The sequence below is a fragment of the Meles meles genome, chromosome 19 (assembly GCF_922984935.1).
Source record: "Meles meles chromosome 19, mMelMel3.1 paternal haplotype, whole genome shotgun sequence".
Lineage (NCBI taxonomy): Eukaryota > Metazoa > Chordata > Mammalia > Carnivora > Mustelidae > Meles > Meles meles.
Window position 1 is genome coordinate 12,609,541 of NC_060084.1, and position 18,268 is coordinate 12,627,808.

Below are 18,268 nucleotides of genomic sequence, written 5' to 3' on the forward strand. Positions count from 1 at the left end.
ACTGAGGGAAATAGCCCTCTTCACTCCAGGAAGATGACCATCTTTCTGAGAATCTGTGGGGATAAAGCACCCTGTGGCAACAGCTCCCCTAGCCCCAGCCCCAGAGACGACCCTGATCCTGCCCTCCCATTCCTGTAAGAAAAAATTTCCACAGTTCTCAGCTAGCAAGTTGGGGTGGCCCGAAGCCCAGCCTATGCCCCAGGGCCTTAGAGGAGATCTGTAATGGCAACATGAAGTCTCCACTGATAATATGTTGTAATTATGATAATGATTCATAAATCAGCACCAAGAAGTACTCTAGAATGGCTGGTTAGGGACACACGCAGGCATCCCTGGGGAGCACAGCATAACTGGAGGAAAAGCCTGCTCTCCCCAGATAACAAATTTAGACCCTCTCTTTCCAGAATGTCACTTGGAGATGTCTGCCCTAATAGCTAGCAAGGACTTATTGTTAACAAGCATTCTGAGCAGAAAGGGAGGAAAACTTGAAAATCCAGATCCCCAGAGAGGTGAGCTAGGCCCTTAAGTTGCTAAGGGCTCAGGTTTGCAAAACACAGTGTAGGGAAGCTGGGACATGGAACGGAGAGTAGAGAAGGGGAAGGAAGGAGAAGCCCACCCCAGGCTTATGGGTGGAGAGAGAAGAGATGTAGGCGCGCTCAGCGTTGGCCACAAAGTCGAGGTGCTTTCAGGATGTGCAGTGGTCCTGTGGCTTTGGGGTCCCACATCCTCAGGGCTGAGGCCCCAAACCTCAGGCAGAGTGGAGTCAGGAGTAATAAGCTTGCCAAGGCTCCGGATGTGCCGTCAGCATCCTGTCCACAGCTCCTTCAAAGCAAGAGTCCATCACCTTCTCCTGCAAACTCTTCCTCCTCCTGACTTCCCCATGCCAGCTAAAGGGACCAACCTCATCGCCCAGGCACTGAAATGTCAAACCCCAGCCAACCAAGTGTCTGTTCCGCAAGATGATAGCTACTTTCGCAATCTCTCTAGAATCAGTCTCTTCTTTTCCATGTCTGCTGCCAAATTCCAGCTTTCACTACATCTCACCTGGACCCTATCTACCCAGTTTTCTATTTCCTCCCTCCCCTTATGACCAGCTATATATATCCTGCTCCCAGTCTGCCCTTTGCTTGCTCAAGAACTTGTCAGAACTAAGTGCTCCACTTGCCACCTGCCAATTCAAGTCCTTGTCTAGTGGCTTTCTGGGCTGATCTTTTGCAGTGCCTATTTCCTCTACTTCTGGGGACTTTAAATTTTCGATACAGTTTGGGTGCACTGCCTACCATGCCACCAGTCCACCCTGCTAGGCTGGGCCAACCTCACATCTCCTCCCTGGGATGTGCATCCTGAGCCCTGGTGACAAAATTACCGAGCAGGGCTGCAGCAGCTTTATCCTGGCCATAGTGCTACCTTGATGGCAGCTGGCCTTTGGTTCCTGCTGTCCCCACTCTGAGACCCTGGAGGGGACGTGGGTGTTGAGTCATCTCTCTGATTCTGGGAGTCCCCACAATCTTCTAAGGAAGTCCTTTCCTGCCAAAATCAGCCAAGCTGTTGCTTGTAACCAAAGACGATTTTCTTAGTACTTTCTGACATACATTTCCTATGTTCTAGCCAAAAGGGAAAGCTCCCTATAAATGCCACGATGGCCTCCCTCAGCACCCGTTGGCCCCTCTCCAGCCCACAGGCACTGCTGAAGCTCTACCTGACCCTTCAGAGCCCAAAGGCCTCTTCTGAACCCTCTATGGGGAGGGCTTCGGCTTCCTTTAAAGCAACAAGCCACTAGCTGCCCCTTCTGCCTTCTTCCACTTCTTCCACTGTAGACACTGGGGTACCTGCCTTAGCCCCCTCCTAGGGGACAATGACTTGGTCATTATTCCCTCCACAACACCCACCCCAGGAACCCAGCATAGCTTCAGGTTCAGTAAAATTCACCAGACTCTGGGGGCAGACAACCCAAAGGACATTTACAGGCTCACTGGGCAAAACAGACAGCGAGTGACAAAGAATGTGGAGTGTGTCATCAGAAACACTGGAGTCTCAATTCCGGATCCTCCACTTACTGAACCATCTGAGTCCAGGCAAGTCTCATAATTTCTGTAGGTCTCAGTACTTTGTCTATGAGATAGTGACAATAATGCAAACTCTCAATGTGAGGGCATCTAGCATGATGCCTTGCTAGCAGTAAGCACACAGTTAACATCAGCCATTATTCTAGCTATTAGTAGCTGCTTTAACAGATGCTCTATCAAAAAACAAAAACAAAAACAAAAACAGATGCTCTATCAGAGGGCTGGAATCAGGAGTCCCAGGGCTTACTATGTAACCCCACCTGGATCTGGATTTGCCTTAAAAACAATAGTAGAAAATCCTTCACAAAGTAAAAGCACAACGGAAGTGATTCCTCCCACTTTTCTAAAATTTCAGAGATTCTCAGGCGTCCTGCCCAGGGCACAACCATGGCAGGACTTCACCTTGCAAATACTCCAACCTGCTCAGTCTGAGAGACAGAGTCAGGGCAAATGATGGTGTGGTTCAGCATCTGCTTCCCCATGTCCACACAGCCATCCCTTTTCCAAAGCTTTAGTTCCTAAATGTCCTGCTTTCGTGGGGCCTTCCTTCAAATAACCAAGGGATAGTGTCTGCTATGTGGTAACAGTGGGATTGGGAGCTCAGGCACTGCAAGTCACCCCTACCATCAACCTAGTCAACACTGCACAGCATCATAATGAAAGGCAAAGGCCAATCCAGTACAGCGGCCAGAACAAGCCTGGGTTGGGAAAGCAAGGCAGAAGTCCCTCTTAAGACCTCTATCTGCCTGGATTAATATCCTAAGCAACTGTTACAGCCCAAACCAGTGGTTCTCAAAGTGTTCTCTCTGAGGAGCTGAGCAGAAATGCAAATTCTAGGCCCCACCCAGAGTGACTGAATCAGAAAACTCTGGGAGTGGGGCCCAGCAATCTGTGCCTTAACAGCTCTGGGGTGGGGGAGGGGGGAGTCTGACGCCAGCTCAAATATGACGAACCTTGTCCTAAACCTTTCATAGCACGACCCTCTGCTTTAACTCAAACATTTGCTGAATGCTATGTACCAAGGATCCAGCCAGGAGATGGTATTCCAGAAATGAGGACACATGTGAAGAACTTCCACAGTCTAATGGGGAAATACACAAATACACTAGGCAGGATGTGGCTTAAAAGAAGTCAAGGCAATCACTTTCCACCCCTCTCCCTCAGACTCCTACCCCTCAGACCTTCTCTTGCCATGGCTGCGAAAAGAGAACACCAGTTCTGGAAACCCACCCCCAATGCTGCTATCCTGGACTCTTCCACCTCGGGTAGCTTTCTCAAGAGGAGTGATCCTCGCCCAGAGGCATGTCTCAGGTCCAGAAGCTTGACATGTGGGGATATGCTCCCACGAGGCCACACCCAGTGGTTCTTAGGGACTTGGAAAATGGCTCTATTGGAGGTTTGGGCTCAGAAAGTTCCTGGAGGGCCATGAACATGCCACAGCACATCACAACAATGCATTCCTGGGCAGGGTCACTCCCACAGGCCCCTGGCAAGCTTGCACACGAGTGTGCGGATGCAGATATGAACACACAGACAGTTGGCCCCCTGGCCTCTCTTCCTCTAATCTCAAGTTACAAGGTTAAAGGCATCCTATTCACAGCCAAAGGGGAGGGCTCAAAGAGGGGGTGCTGAAGCAGCTAGCCATCTGGTTCAGATCATGACTGCTCATTCAGGACCCCAGCGAACTCCCTGGTGGCTCACAGGTTTCCCTCCCTCCCCCAAATTCCCACAGGGAAACTGAAGATGGGGCTGGAAAAGGGTGACCCAAAGGCAAATTTGCCAAAGGAAGACTAAAAAACAAAAACCTGAATTCGGCAAGTCTGTGCCACCTCTCTGAGCCCTGGTTCCCCGTTTCCTTCAGATCCCGAACACCACGACTAAACTCGAGATTACCGCCTACAGACACTGTGCCTTCCTCCACAAAGCACTCGGGGCACATAAGCAGGCATCCTTCCTTGAACCAGGCAACCCCTTCCAAAGTTAGCAGCAGAATCTCGCTAAGTTTTAGGGGTGTGGTCTCCCAGACTCCTCTTATGCCCCCATCTCTACCAAGGTAGGAGGTTCCCTCCATCTCAGAGGGACTTCAGAGCCCACCAGGCATAGTAAGAGGAAGGAATAACCAACTGGCCTCTAGGCAATTGTCCCAAAGACAAGATGGGAGTGTGAGTTACCCTGCGAGGAATGACTGTTTCTCAGAGGCCCCAGAGTGCCCAGACGCCCCCTCAGAGGCTTTGTTTGGAAGAGGCTGCCACTCCCTTTCTGCCACCAGCACTTCTCTTCTCCCTTTCCCCCAATACCTTAGACTCTGTTCTTCAGTGCTTTATGCAACTGTAAAGCAAGAGACAAGATGGGAGATGGATGCAGTTGGCAAGAACAGAAATTGAAAGGCTAACTTGAGCAAAGAAGCAATGGGTGGGTGACTCTTCACAGGCAGAGAGGACCAGAAGTGGGCTATGGGAAGGAGGATGGGGTTAGCAGAAGTGGTAGAAAGCTAAAGGGGAACCTAAAGTGAGCCCAGCCCTGGGATGCATCAGGAGGCTTGGGAAGTCCGGTCCAGTTACAGGGGAATGGCTGAAGGAAAAAAAAAAATGACTTCCATTCCTGAGCATGGGCTCAGGACAGCCCTCAAAGGGCTGGGGCATGGCCTTGGCCAAGTTCCTGGTTTATGTCATGCCTCAGTTTCTCCAAAGTAGGAAGGAGGTCAAGCTGTTAGGTCTCATCAGAGGGAACTGGGCCATCGGGGGTGGCTGGGGGAGTGCCAAGTAGGGGAAAGAGGAGAGAGGTGCTGATGCTGCAAAGACAGCCTGTGGCCAAGGGAAGCGGGGCAGGGGTCTCCAGGTAGCTCAGAGGCCAAGAACGCGCAGGGGTTGGGGGTACGAACTAGCCAGTGGACAGTAAGTCGGGACTGGGGCAGCGAGAGCTTCCCAGAGCTGGGGCTGGGGGCTGCCACCAAAGAGTGGAACAGTCGCGCCTCAAGGGCTGGGAGCGGCTCGAGGTGCAGAAGCAGAAGGCGGGGATGGGGATTGAGGCCAAGACAAGCGGACCCGGGCCCCCATGGGGGCAACCCAGAGCCCAGACCCCGGGGAAGTTGTCGGGGTGGACCGGGCGGGTCTGGGTCGCTGGGCCAAGCCAGCTGCCCCCGCGTGAAGGGGTTCGGGCAGCAAGGGGCCCGGGGCGCCCCGCATCCCGCCCGCCTTCATCCCGCCCGCGCACCTCAGTCAGCGCCGGGCGCCGCGCTGGCCATGCTCGCAGCTCCTGTCGCCGCCTCCGCCCGTGCAGAAAGCCGCCGCCGCTGGCGACGTCGGGACCCGTTAGCTCCGCGGTTCCCTCTTCCGTCCGCAGCGGGCCAGTCCCGCCCTTGCCGGCTCTGCCCTCCCGGAGCGAGCCGCCGCCGCCGCCGCCTCAGTCCGGCCCCTCCCCCCACCCCAGCCCGGCTTGAAGGGAAGGGTGGGGGAAGGGGACGACTGCCCCCTCCCCATTCACATCCTCTCTGTCTCTCCCCACCCTCCTCCACCCGCACCCGCGCGCGCATGCTGGGATATGGAGTGCAGCCGGCGCTGGACCGCTAGGGGTGCGCCACATGCAGGACTACAGCTCCCGGAAGACAGCGCGCGCGCCATAGGGATTGTGGGCTTTGTAGTTCGTCCGGGACCCGAGGGGGGGTCTACCGCGCAGGAGGTGGGGTCGGCGAGGCGGGGGATGGGAAATCTCCATTCCCTGAAGGCTGGGCTCCCGGCGTTTGAAACAGAGGGTGTGGGGTTCTGCGGTGCTCCGGGCTCGGGCTGAATACCTGAATCCCGAGGGAGGTGCAAACTGTAGCCCAGGATGCCTCTCAGACGCGTTTGTGGCCAGATGCGGCCGAGTCCGGCTGAAGGGGAAGCCTGCGGGCCCCCGAACAGAGCCTCGGGTACAGTTCCCACTCGCGCTCCCAAAGAGCCATGACCTGAGACCAGTTTGGCTGCGTGCCCGGGCTCTCCAAGCCGGAGGAGCTGTGGTGGGGCCTTTGCGCTCAGGCGAGAGAAGAAGGGGCTCCAGGAGCTGCGTGGGCGTGGGGCTTTCCCCACCCGGGAAAAGGGAGCCGAGTGACTGTGACTTTCCCGGAGCGCCTCGTTCCAGTCGCGCTCTCTTTTGTCAGATGCTCTTACCTCCCTCCCTACTGTTCAGGGTAAGGCGCGCACGTTTTAAATATTTTTTCCATGTCTTTTCTTATCAGGGACCTTCCCCAACTTCCAAATCTAACTGGAACCCTTCAAGAAGCTCCAGGTCGACTGCACTTTCGTCCTCCAAGCTTCATCTCCTCTGGCAGAGCGGAAGCCCGTAGGTCAGTGGTTCTCAAACTTTAGCGTGTTATCAGATTCTCCTGGAGAGCTTGCTCAAATACAGCTGGCTCCCCACTCGCGGTTTCTATTTCATTAACTCTAAGGTGTGCCTGGGAATTTGCATTTCTAGCAACATCCCACGTGAGGCTGCTGACTGCTGGTCTGGGGAAGCACTTTGAGAACTGCTACTGTTGCTGTTAGTTCTGACTTTGTCCTTCAAGGATGGGCCTGCTGTGGAATATTAGCCTCGGAAAAGCCAGGCCATATAAGGCAAGGTCCTAGCGTAGTTTAGCACAGGAGTGCTCTTTTTAACTGTAATAAATAAACAAATCAGTTCATCCTGGAAAGAGAAATAGGGTGTGGGCCATCTGATTGAAAGGTGTTCCTGATCTTAGCCCTTGGTGTTTTCTCTAAAGCTGGGAAGGTTTTCTGGTGGTCACTGCCCCTCCCCTCCATAGATGTAAGCCAAGGAGTGTGATCTCAAATGGGGAGTACAGTGAGCTCAGTAGAATCCACTCCCTCTGGGTGGGCTACGACCTAAAACAGGTCGGGGAGGCACCTGGGTGGCTCAGTTGGTTAAGCATCTGACTTCAGCTTTGGTTATGATCTCAAGGTCCTGGGATTGAGCCCCATATTGGACTCCCTGCTCAGTGAGGGTTCCGCTTGTCCCTCTCCCCCCAACCATGTTCGTTTGTTGTTGTTGTTTGTTGTTGTTGTTGTTGTTGTTTTTGCTTTTTTACCTCTTTCTCAAATAAATAAAATCTTTAAAAAATGAATTAAATAAATAAAAATGAAACAGTGAAAGATGGGTAGTGAAAGATGGAAAGGTGGTTTCCTGACCTCTCAGGTAGACGCTCCTTGACCTTGTAGTTCTGGGAACTACAAACCCGCGAAGACAACACTGGGTGACCATTGCCCTCAGACACAATCCTAGACTCTACCAGCTGTAAGGTGACAAAGATTCACTGCTTGACCAAACTTAAGCCAGGCTCGTATGAGCTCTCTTCTCCCATAGGCCTCAAGCTTGGTCTGTAAAAACTGCACTCCTCTACACAAATGATTTCATTCATCCTCCGTTCTGCACAGTAAAGACTTAAACACAGTAACATCGTTTCTAACATCTCAAAGCCACATCCCTGGGATGACCGTAGCTCTTCTCAAGGGCAGGCCAGGTAAACCTCAAAGCTGCGGAAAGGATTTGTTGTTTGTTGTAGCCAACCGCAGAAGATAGGTGACTGCTCCAACTTAAACACTTACTACAAAGGGCTTGCAACTGTGACTCCTTCCTCTGTCCTTTTGAGATGTATATGTAGCTCCTGCAGCTCTGGGGTGCCTTTCCCCCGGACCTGAAAGTCCTTCCTTTGAAATGTAATCATCAGGAAGGGCAGGGCCTGGGCCTCCCAGCCGCTCCGGGAGGATAGCATCCTAACTTCCTAACTGACAGCAGGCCGAATCATTTACACCCACCAATCCTTGGTCATTTTTCACTTCCCTGACTCCAGAGCCCCTCTCCCCTCCCTCCGCACTCCCTCATTCTCTCTTTAAAATGTGTCACCTCTACAAACTGAAACCGAATTCAGTTCACACTGGACCCTCTTCCTTATTGCAGTAGTATATTCCTGGTTAAAATCTGGCCTAACACTTTGGTGTCTGGCTTTGTTTATCTTTGACACAAGGGGTGGGTACACTGAGTCCTCAGGGCCCAGATTCTCGTCTTCCACCCTTCCACTGAGGGCCAAAAGGGTGAGTCACTCCCAGGTCCTTGGGCAAGTAGCCAAGTGGCCACCAGAGGCGTTGGACCTTGACTAAAGTTAACTCTGGGATGCTTTTCTGTTTCTTTTAGATTTGTGTCTCCATCACAGGCCAGTGAGCTAAGTCATCCACATGCAACCCCGTGCTCTTTCCATAAAACCAGCTGCCAGGCCCTTCCTACAGGGGCTTGGCCTCTGTGCCTGAGTCACGTGCCATGGCGACATTCCCTTGCCTGCAGAAGGTTCATGAATTTTTTTCGAGTTTCCACTCGTCTCCCGAATCTCTGCTGGCAGATGGTTCAGGGAGAACTAAGATGCCCTTTTCAGGGACAGGGCAAAGAGACCTTCTTTCTACCTCAGCTCCAACAGAGACCCTTAACCTCACCCTTACCACCTTCCACTTAGATGCCACATTGCTTCACCCCTTTCCCTTTGCTGGTTCTGTTTTCCCATCCCCTCCGCTAATCCAAATTCTGCCTGTCTGAAGTCTGCCTTGAGTTTTCCTGCCTCCAGAAGGTTCTCCCCAACTGCCTCAGGGTAGCGTTTGGATTTGAATCATTCTTTGAAAAGCCTAGCTTTGCTAGTGACCTGTCCGATGCAACAGAGGAAGAGGAATGGGCATTTGGGAGTTGGAACATGGCAGAGGAGAGCACAGGGCTTTGCAGGCAGACAGCTACTAATAGTAAGGTGCAAAGTGAGAGGAATTGGCTCCATCACACCCTGGGGTTCTGTTTGGGGGACAGAGGCTTAAAGGTAGACCCAGTCTGGCAGCTCCCCTGACCCCCTGCTGTGCATGACCCAGAGCAAGTTACACAATTCTTTCATTTGTATAATGGGAATAATAATAATCAAAGACCTCATTTTCAAAAAAGATTTTACTTATTTATTTGACAGAGAGAGAGAGATCCCAAGTAGACAGAACAGCAGGCAGAGGGAGAGGGGGAAGCAGGCTCCCTGCTGAGCAGAGAGCCTGATGCCAACGGGGCTCTATCCCAGGACCTTGAGATTATGACCTGAGCTGAAGGCAGAGGCTCAACCCACTGAGCCACCCAGGCACCCCAAAAGACCTCATTTTTTAGAGCTGCTGTAAAGATTGAAGAAATACTATGATCTTAGGTAGGAAGACTATAAAAAATAAATGAAGTTGGGGCGCCTGGGTGGCTCAGTGGGTTAAAGCCTCTGCTTTCCGCTCAGGTCATGATCCCAGGGTCCTGGGATCAAGCCCCGCATCGGGGCTCTCTGCTCAGCAGGGAGCCTGCTTCCTCCTCTCTCTCTCTGCCTCTCTGCCTGCTTGTGATCTCTAAATAAATAAATAAAATCTTTTAAAAAAATAAATAAATGAAGTTAATCTATAAATTATTGTGATTCCAGTACAAATACTAGCAGGTTGTTTGTTCTTTTTGTTGTTGTTCATTTTTTGGAGATGGGAGAGAGAAGTAGATAAATTGATTTTTAAAAATTATTTGGATAAACCTTTCATTTTTTTTTTAAGATTTTATTTATTTATTTGACAGAGAGAGGTCACAAATAGGCAGAGAGGCAGGCAGAGAGAGAGGGGGAAGCAGGCTTCCTGCTGAGCAGAGAGGCCGATGCGGGACTCGATCCCAGGACCCTGAGATCATGACCTGAGCCGAAGGCAGCAGCTTAACCCACTGAGCCACCCAGGCGCCCCTAAAAATTATTTGGATAAATAGGGGTGCCAGGGTGGCTCAGTCACTCACTCATCTGCCTTGGGCTCAGGTCACGATCCCAGGGTCCTGGGATCAAGCCCAAATTGGGCTTTCTGCTCAGTGGGGAGCCTGCTTCTCCCTCTCCCTCTGCCTACCTCTCTGCCTACTTGTGATCTCTCTCTCTGTCAGATAAATAGATAAAATCTTTTTAAAAAATTGTTTGGAAAAATAACAAGCAAGAGTAGTCAGGAAATGTTTAAAAAACTAACGGTAGTAAAGGGTGTTAGCCTTCTCAGATAGTCAACATGTTATAAAGTCTACCCTTAAAGGGTATGATCGATCAATGACAGGCCTGCCAGTCTAGAAGTAAACTCAAATACTCATAAGAATGAGCTTAAATACTAAAGGGAAATTGGCATGTAGTAAAGGTACATTCTTAAATAATCGGAAAAAAGGTGAATTACTCTATAATGACGCAGGGACAATTGGGGAACCATTTGCTAAAAAATTAAGTCAACAGTGACTAAATTAGTGGATTGAAGTAAAAATCACCAGTAGTTCTCAGTGTCATGAAAATCAAAGACAACCATACTTTATCCATGGAAGTAAGACACTCTGAAAGTAGTGTTGAAGACAGAAATCACCCCAAAGCTAACAACACCAATATACAGAATATGCTGGTATCAGAGGACCAGGTTATTTGAAACCATGTAAGGGACAATCAAGAAAATGCAGTGAGAAACCTTACAGGACAAATGACCAGTTTCTTCAATGAATACCTTTAAAATTAAAAAAAAAAAAAAAGACCTAGAAGAGAATCTGTAAATTTTAAAAGCCCTGTCAACCAATCACAATGTATGGACTTTATTCAAACAACAGAAAAAAGTTGTTTTAGAAGAGGGGAAATTTGGGGAACCTGGGTGGCTTCATTGGTTAGTCATGGCTCAGGTGGTGATCCCAGGGCATGGGATGGAGCGAGTCAGGCTCCTTGCTCAGTGGGGAGCTTGCTTCTCCTTCTCCCTCTGCCTGCTGCTCCCCCTGCTTGAGCTGTCTGTCAAATAAATGGATGAAATCATTTTTAAAAAGGGGGGGAGACTTGAACACTGACCATTGGATATTAAATGATTGCTGTTAATTTTAAGTGTGCTAATGGTGTTGTGGTTAGGTTTTTGTCTAAGAGATCTCATTTAATAATATATACTGAAATTCTGAAATCCTATTTATGGAATGATAAGATGTCTGGGGTTTGCTTCAAAATAATTCAGGGTTGGATGAAGGTATAGATACAACAAGGTTGACTGGATTGAATGAACATTATTGGAATGGGGGAGAATGATGGTTACTTGGGGTTCATTATAATATTTTTTCTATTTTTGCATGTGTTTGAAGTTTTCCATAATAAAATGGTTTAAATCTTTTTCAGTGACATCTCTACCTCATACCTAGCTAAACACCACCAACAACACCACCAAAAACCAAGTTAATAGAAAATGGGAGACATTTTTGGAATTTATATTAAAAGGTAAAGAGCTGGGACTCCTGGCTGGCTCAGTGGGTTAAGCCTCTGCCTTCAGCTCAGGTCATGATCTCAGGATCCTGGGATTGAGCCCCACATCAGGGTTTCTGCTTAGCGGGGAGCCTGCTTCTCCCACTCCCTCTGCCTGCCTCTTTGCCTACTTGTGATCTCTGTCTGTCAAATAAATAAATAAAATCTTTAAAAAAAATGGTGAAGAGCTAATATAAGATGCTTTTGTAAATCAGTAAGAAGGCCAAGAACCCAATAGGAAATGTAAAAATTATATAGACAGTTCACAAAAGAAGGAAACACAATGGCTCTGATATGAAAGATGCAGAGCTTCTGTTTTTTATTTATATTTTTTAAAGATTTTATTTATCTGTTTGACAGACAGAGATCACAAGTAGGGAGACAGGCAGGCAGAGAGAGAGAGGAAGGGAAGCAGGCTCCCTGCTGAGCAGAGAGCCGGATGTGGGACTCGATCCCAGGACCCTGGGATCATGACCTGAGCCGAGGGCAGAGGCCCCAACCCACTGAGCCACCCAGGCACCCCACAGCTTCCGTTTTTTAAAAAATTGTAGTAAAATACACATAACATGAACTTTACCACCTTAACCATTTTTTAAAAAGATTTTTTTATTTATTAATTTGACAGAGGGAGAGAGAGACAGAGAGAAAGGGAGCACAAGCAGGGGAGTGGGAGAGGGAGAAGCAGGTTTCCCACTGAGCAGGGAGCCTGATGCGGGGCTTGATCCCAGGACCCTGGGATCATGACCTGAGCTAAAAGCAGACACTTAACAAGTGAGCCAACCAGGCTCCCACTGCCTTAACCATTTTTCAGTGCACAGTTCAGTGGCATTAAGTACATTTCACAGTGTTGTGCACCCCTCACCACCACTCATCCGCAGAGCTAGTTTCATCTTGCAAAACTGAAAAGTTCTGTACCCATTAAACAATGACTCCTCACATTTTCCCCTCCCCCCAGTTCCTGACAACCACCATTCTCCTTTCCATCTCTATAAATTTGACTATGAAGTCATATCAGCATGAGGACAGTATTTGTCCTTCTGTGTCTGGTTTGTTTCACTTAGCATAATGTCCTCAATGTTCATCCACATTGTAGCATGTGTCAGGACTTCCTTCCTCTTTCAGGCACGATAATATTCTATTGTGTGTATGTTCCACATTGTATCCATTTATTTATCATTTGACACTTGGGTTGCTTCCATCTTTTGGCGATTGCAAATAAAGCTGCTATGAATATGGGTATAGAAATCTCTCTTTAAGTCCCTGCTTTCAGTTCCTTTTTTAAAAAATTTTTATTCATTTATTTGACAGAGAGAGAGATCACAAGTAGGCAGGGAGGCAGGCAGAGAGAGGGGGGAAAGCAGGTTCCCCACAGAACAGCCCGATGTGAGGCTCGATCCCAGGACCCCGAGATCATGACCCAAGCTGAAGGCAGAGGCTTAACCCACTGAGCCACCCAAGCACCCCCTTGCTTTCAGTTCTTTTAGGTATATACCCAACAGTGGAATTGCTGTATCATATGACAATTCTGTTTTTTAATTTTTGGAGGAACCATCATAGTATTTTCCATAATGGGTGTACTGTTTTACATTTCCACAGCAGTGATGAGGGTTTCCATTTTTCCACATCCTCACCAACCGTTTTTTTCTGAGCTTCATGCTGAATAAATAAATGCAAATTAAAACCACACTGAAATATCATTTTTCACCTATCAGATTGGCAAAGACCAAATAGCTTGATAACTATCTTGGCAAGAGTGTGGGGAACAGGATTCCTGTATGCTGTGAGTGTGACTGGAAACTGGTACAGCCTCTAAGAGTAACTTAGTAATATCTTCAAATTATACATGCACACACCATTTGACCCAGCAATTTGTAAGAAAGTATCCTATTTACACATCTTCTTAGTTGCATACAGGGATGGCTATTTGTAGCAAAGACTAAAAGAGATCTGTATGTTGGGGCACCTGGATGGCTCAGTCGCTTAAGCATCCGACTCTTGGTTTCAGCTCAGGTCATAATCTTAGGGTCCTGGGATCGAGCCTCAGTTTGGGCTCCATCCTCAGCATGGAGTCTGCTTGAGATTCTCTCTCCCTCTTCCTTTGCCCCTTCCCCCCATTCATTCTCTCACAAACAAACAAATGAATAAATAAATAAATATTCATGATCCAAATTAAAGAGTCAATGGATAGATTGAAGACCTTTCAACTGATGGTGTCTTTTGTTATCATTAGCTCAGTGGATAAGAAACTATTGGAGAGCAGGGGACTGGCTTTTGTAGGTCAAAACAGACCTTCAAGAAATATTGATTAAATTAATGAAATTATTTCTTAGTCTCTGGCAGAACTGAATTGGCAGGCAGCTCAAGGAGGTTAAGTGGCTTGTCTAAGGTCATTCATATATAATATGTATTACCTATTCCTTATGTGCAGAGCACGATGGAGGGCACTATGAAATTGAAAAATCGCATCCTACCTTCTAAGAGATTGAAATCTAGCAAAGCACTCTGGCACACCATTAAAAATATCAAGGTTTTGGGGCGCCTGGGTGGCTCAGTGGGTTAAAGCCTCTGCCTTCGACTCTGGTAGTGATCTCAGGGTCTTGGGATCAAGCCCAGCATCAGGCTCTCTGCTCTGCGGGGAGCCTGCTTCCTCCTCTCTCCCTGCCTGCCTCTCTTGCCTACTTGTGATCTCTGTCTGCCAAATAAAATCTTAAAAAAAAAAAAAAATCAAGGTTTTGGTGTTGTTGTTTTTTTTTAAGATTTTATTTTAATCTCCACACCCGATGTGGGGCTCAAACTCACAACCCTGAGACCAAGAGTCACACACACTACCGACAGCACCAGCCAGGCACCCCCCAAATACCAAGTTTTTTTTATGTCCTTTCAGTAATAGTTATGGAAACCATTGTTCTGGTGGATAAATTGAGGTACAGATCAGAGAAGTAGTTTCTCAAAAGCCATATGGAGCAGCAGAACAAAGATGCTGACTAAAATAGAAGTCATCCTTCCATTTGTGCCCATCCTTAGTGCCCAGGGGACTCATTTCAGGGAACCATTTCCCACCAATGTTCCATGCACTGGATCAGCCTTCTCAAAGGTGTGCAGGTTGCTTCTATATAAAGGATTCCCTGGTGGCGCCTGGGTGACTCAGTGGGTTAAAGCCTCTGCCTTCAGCTCAGGTCATGATCCCAGGGTCCTGGGATTGAGTTCCGCATTGGGCTCTCTGCTCAGCAGGGAGCCTGCTTCCTCCTCTCTCTCTGCCTGCCTGTCTCCCTACTTGTGATCTCTGTCAAATAAATAAATAAATAAAATCTTAAAAAAAAAAAAAAGGATTCTCTAACCTGTGTGTGAAATGCTTTATACATGAGTGTAAAGTTATCCATGCATACAGGTATTTTTTCCCTACCTTTGTCCATCGAGAAGGCCTGAGAGCAGTGATACCCCATTAGCAACTGAGCTTTCATGGCTGTTTTTAAAATTGAGGTGAAAATCACAAAACATAAAATTATCCGTTTCGTTATTTTAATTTTAATTTTTTTTTGGAGGAGGCACCCAGAAATGAACCACTTTCTATAATGTATACAATTCAGTGCATTTAGTACATTCACAGTGCTTTGTAACCAATACTTTTATCTTGTTCCAAAACATTTTCATGATCCCAAAAGAAAATCCTGTACCCATTAAGCAACCATGCCTCATGCTCCCTCCCCCAAGCCCCTGGCAACCACTATGTTCCATCCCTATGGATTCACTGTTCTAAATATTTCACATAAATGGAATCATACAAAATACGGTCGTTCGTGTCTGACGTCTTTTAGTTAGCATCATGTTTCTAAGGTTCACCCATGTTATAGCATGTGTCCGTATTTCATTCGTTTATGACCAAATACCACTCCACTGCATCGATATACTATACTTTGTTTATCTAATATATTGGTTTCTTAAAGTTGTGAGAAGAAAATAAGCCTGTCTACTTTTGTTTCGTGGTTCTACACCCCATTTGCAGCAACCCTTGTTAACATCTTACAGAAGCTGTCTTTCGAAAATACTACACAAGATATTTGTGGATGGTAACGGTCAGGATTTGGGGAAGAGGGTCCACGAAATGATGAAGTACATTGAAAAGCTCTACAGAAAGGGCTCGTTTTTTAGTCTGTCAAGTCTTTGTTTTAATTTTCATTTATTTTTTTCCTTTTTCTTTCTTTCTTTCTTTTTTAAAGTAGGCTTCACACCCAGCATGGAGCCTAATGCAGGGCTTGAACTCAAGACTGAGAGATGGAGACCTGAGCTGAGATCAAGAGTTGGACATTTAAAAAATTAAAACACTCGGGGTGCCTGGGTGGCTGAGTTGGTTAAGCGTTGGACTCTTGCTTTTGGCTCAGGTCCTGATCTCAGGGTCCTGAGGCTGAGCTGGGCACTGGGCTCCCTGCTCAGCATGGGGTCTGCTTGAGATTCTCTTTCTCCCTCTGCCCCTCCCCCTCCCTGTCTGTGTGCTCCCAGTCTCTCTCAAATACATAAATAAACAAATCTTTAAAAAATAAGATTGATTTATTTATTTGAGAGAGAGAGAGAGAGAGAGAGAGAGCAGGAAGGAGGGGCAGAGGAAGAGGGAGAAGCAGACTCCCCACTGAGCAGGGAGCCCAGTGTAGGGCTCAATCCCAGGACCCAGAGTTCTTGACCCAAGCCACCCAAGTGCCCCTAAAAAAATAATTTTTAAAAACCATACCAGCTGTTTTGTTTTCTCCTTGGAAGTCCCAGCAGAAGAGTTTAACATCCTCTCTCCATTTTCCTCAACTAGTCCCCATGTCTTCTCTACTCTTCTGTAGTAAATGCTGTGGGCTACACCCCTGTACAGCAATGGTGCACCGATTCTCCACTTTTCTCAGTTGTTGTGTTGGCAGCTAATTACTCACAGTTTTACTCTTCTCCGGAGAATTGTCCTCAGCCCACATGAACTATTTCATCCAGATGGGCCTGGGAAATTATGCTCCTCCTTTCCCTACCTCCCAGTGGCCCATAGCCCATGAATGACTGATGTGGTATACAAAGTCCAGCTCCCTTGCTTCGGAGAGAGATACACCTCCTGTTGCATTTTATGCCCCAGAGCTCGCTGTAGGATCAGACTGAGGCTAGACATCTTTGCTTGGCTTCTAACCCTGCCCTAATCCTGCTTCCCTCACCACCCTAATAAATCCTTTGCGCAAGAATCCATGTCTCAGGCTCTGCATCTAGGGAGCCCAACCTAGGATATCCCTGTGGGTAGCCCTGGCTCCCAGAGGTATTTCCAGCTACCAGCAGCAGGCATGTGTCTCATCTGGGGCCCTGCAGACTGCACCTCCTCCAAGAAGCCCTCCTGGACCTGGGCCTTCACACTCCTGCAGCATTTAATAAGGAAATTGGATGCCTACTCTGGCCAGGCACTGTGCTAATCCTTTTGTGTGCATTAGTGCATAATCCTCCAAACAAGCTGATTAGACAAATACTCTTGTATTCTTACAGATGAAGAAAATGAGGCTCAGAGAGGTTGAGTGTCTTGTTCACTCAGTAAGAAAGTAACGGAAACTAAGGAGCATTTGTCTGATTTCTCACACTTGTATTTAACCACTATACTCTATCCTAAATTATAGTATCAGAACTTTTATTTTTGTGCGTCTCTCTACCTGAGACAGTGGGACTATGTACAGAGGAGAGGTACGTGTTGTTATGTCTATTGCTGAAAGAGTGTGCTCAGAGCTTCATCTTATTAAAAATGTTCTGAGTAGGAATGCCTGGGTGACTCAGTAGGTTAAACCGCTGCCTTCGGCTCAGGTCATGATCCCGGGGTCCTGGGATCGAGTCCCGCATGGGCTCTTTGCTCAGCAGGGAGCCTGCTTCTCTGTCTGCCTCTGCCTGCCTCTCTGCCTGCTTGTGTGCTCTCTCTCTCCTCTCTCCTTCTCTCTGACAAATAAATAAATGAAATATTAAAAAAAAATGTTCTGAGTATCATTGCTACTCACACCAAGGAATTCCAGAGTGCTGTTGGAGCTCCCCCTTCAGTGTGCCTGCCCTAGGAAGTGGGGTGAACCCCTTTGCCTCTGAGCTCCTTGGGGCATATGGATTTCCTGGAGCCCCTGCCAGAGCTGCAGTTAGAGGCTTCCCTGCCTTCCACTCCACTGCAGAGCAGGGATCTGCATTGCTGAGAACAGCAGCAGTGGGAGAAAGCTCATCACTTCCCTGGAGGCTTCCTGGGTTCACAGAAGACAAAGAGCGGGCACTGAAGTGGGGGGTCAGACCTGGGCCAAGTGAAACAACCCCAGGGGGAGAAGACAAAGGGAAGAAGAGAGATTTGGGGGAGGAGGTGGGATAGTGGGGGCTGACTAGGGAATTGTTTATTCATTCATCTGACAAATAATATTTTAATCACCTACAATGTCCTAGGCACTGTTTTGGGGACTGAGGATACAATCACAGACAAACCAAAGACCCTGATTTAGTGAGGCAACATGAGAAGAACAATGAAAATAATCCTATTAATGATTAATAGGACTCTTTTTGAGCACCTACCATGGAGTCAGGAAGTTATCTTATCCTCACAACAATGTCAGGCATTTGATACTGTTATTAACCTGTTTTACAGATGGTGACAAGGAGACACAGAGTAGCCAGGTGACTGGCTAAGGTTACACAGAGTTTGAGCAGGTTCCCTCATCTCCTTTGAGATCAATGCCAAGGCCTCTCAGGCTCCCTACTGAGGACAGTAGATTTGGAAAGTACATTCTTGAAAGAGAAATGCAAACAATAGCTACCAAACTCAAGTTCTCCTTGCCCATCTCGATCCCCAGCAGTCTCCATCCTGTTATGAATACTATGTATCCATATATATTATTTTTTTTAAAGATTTTATTTATTTATTTGAAAGACAGATATCACGTAGGCAGAG

At 47.8% G+C, this 18,268-nt stretch overlaps 1 protein-coding gene across 2 annotated transcripts in view; it reads right to left on the reverse strand.

Annotated features, from left to right (window-relative positions):
- ST3GAL2 (ST3 beta-galactoside alpha-2,3-sialyltransferase 2) overlaps window positions 1–5,527 on the reverse strand; it is a 50,001-nt gene extending 44,474 nt beyond the window's left edge. For both annotated transcript variants that reach the window (XM_045988639.1, XM_045988638.1), the window contains exon 1: window positions 5,280–5,527. The gene's annotated coding sequence lies outside the window, so the exon portion shown is untranslated. The remainder of the gene's footprint in view (window positions 1–5,279) is intronic.
- Window positions 5,528–18,268: the final 12,741 nt, after the last annotated feature.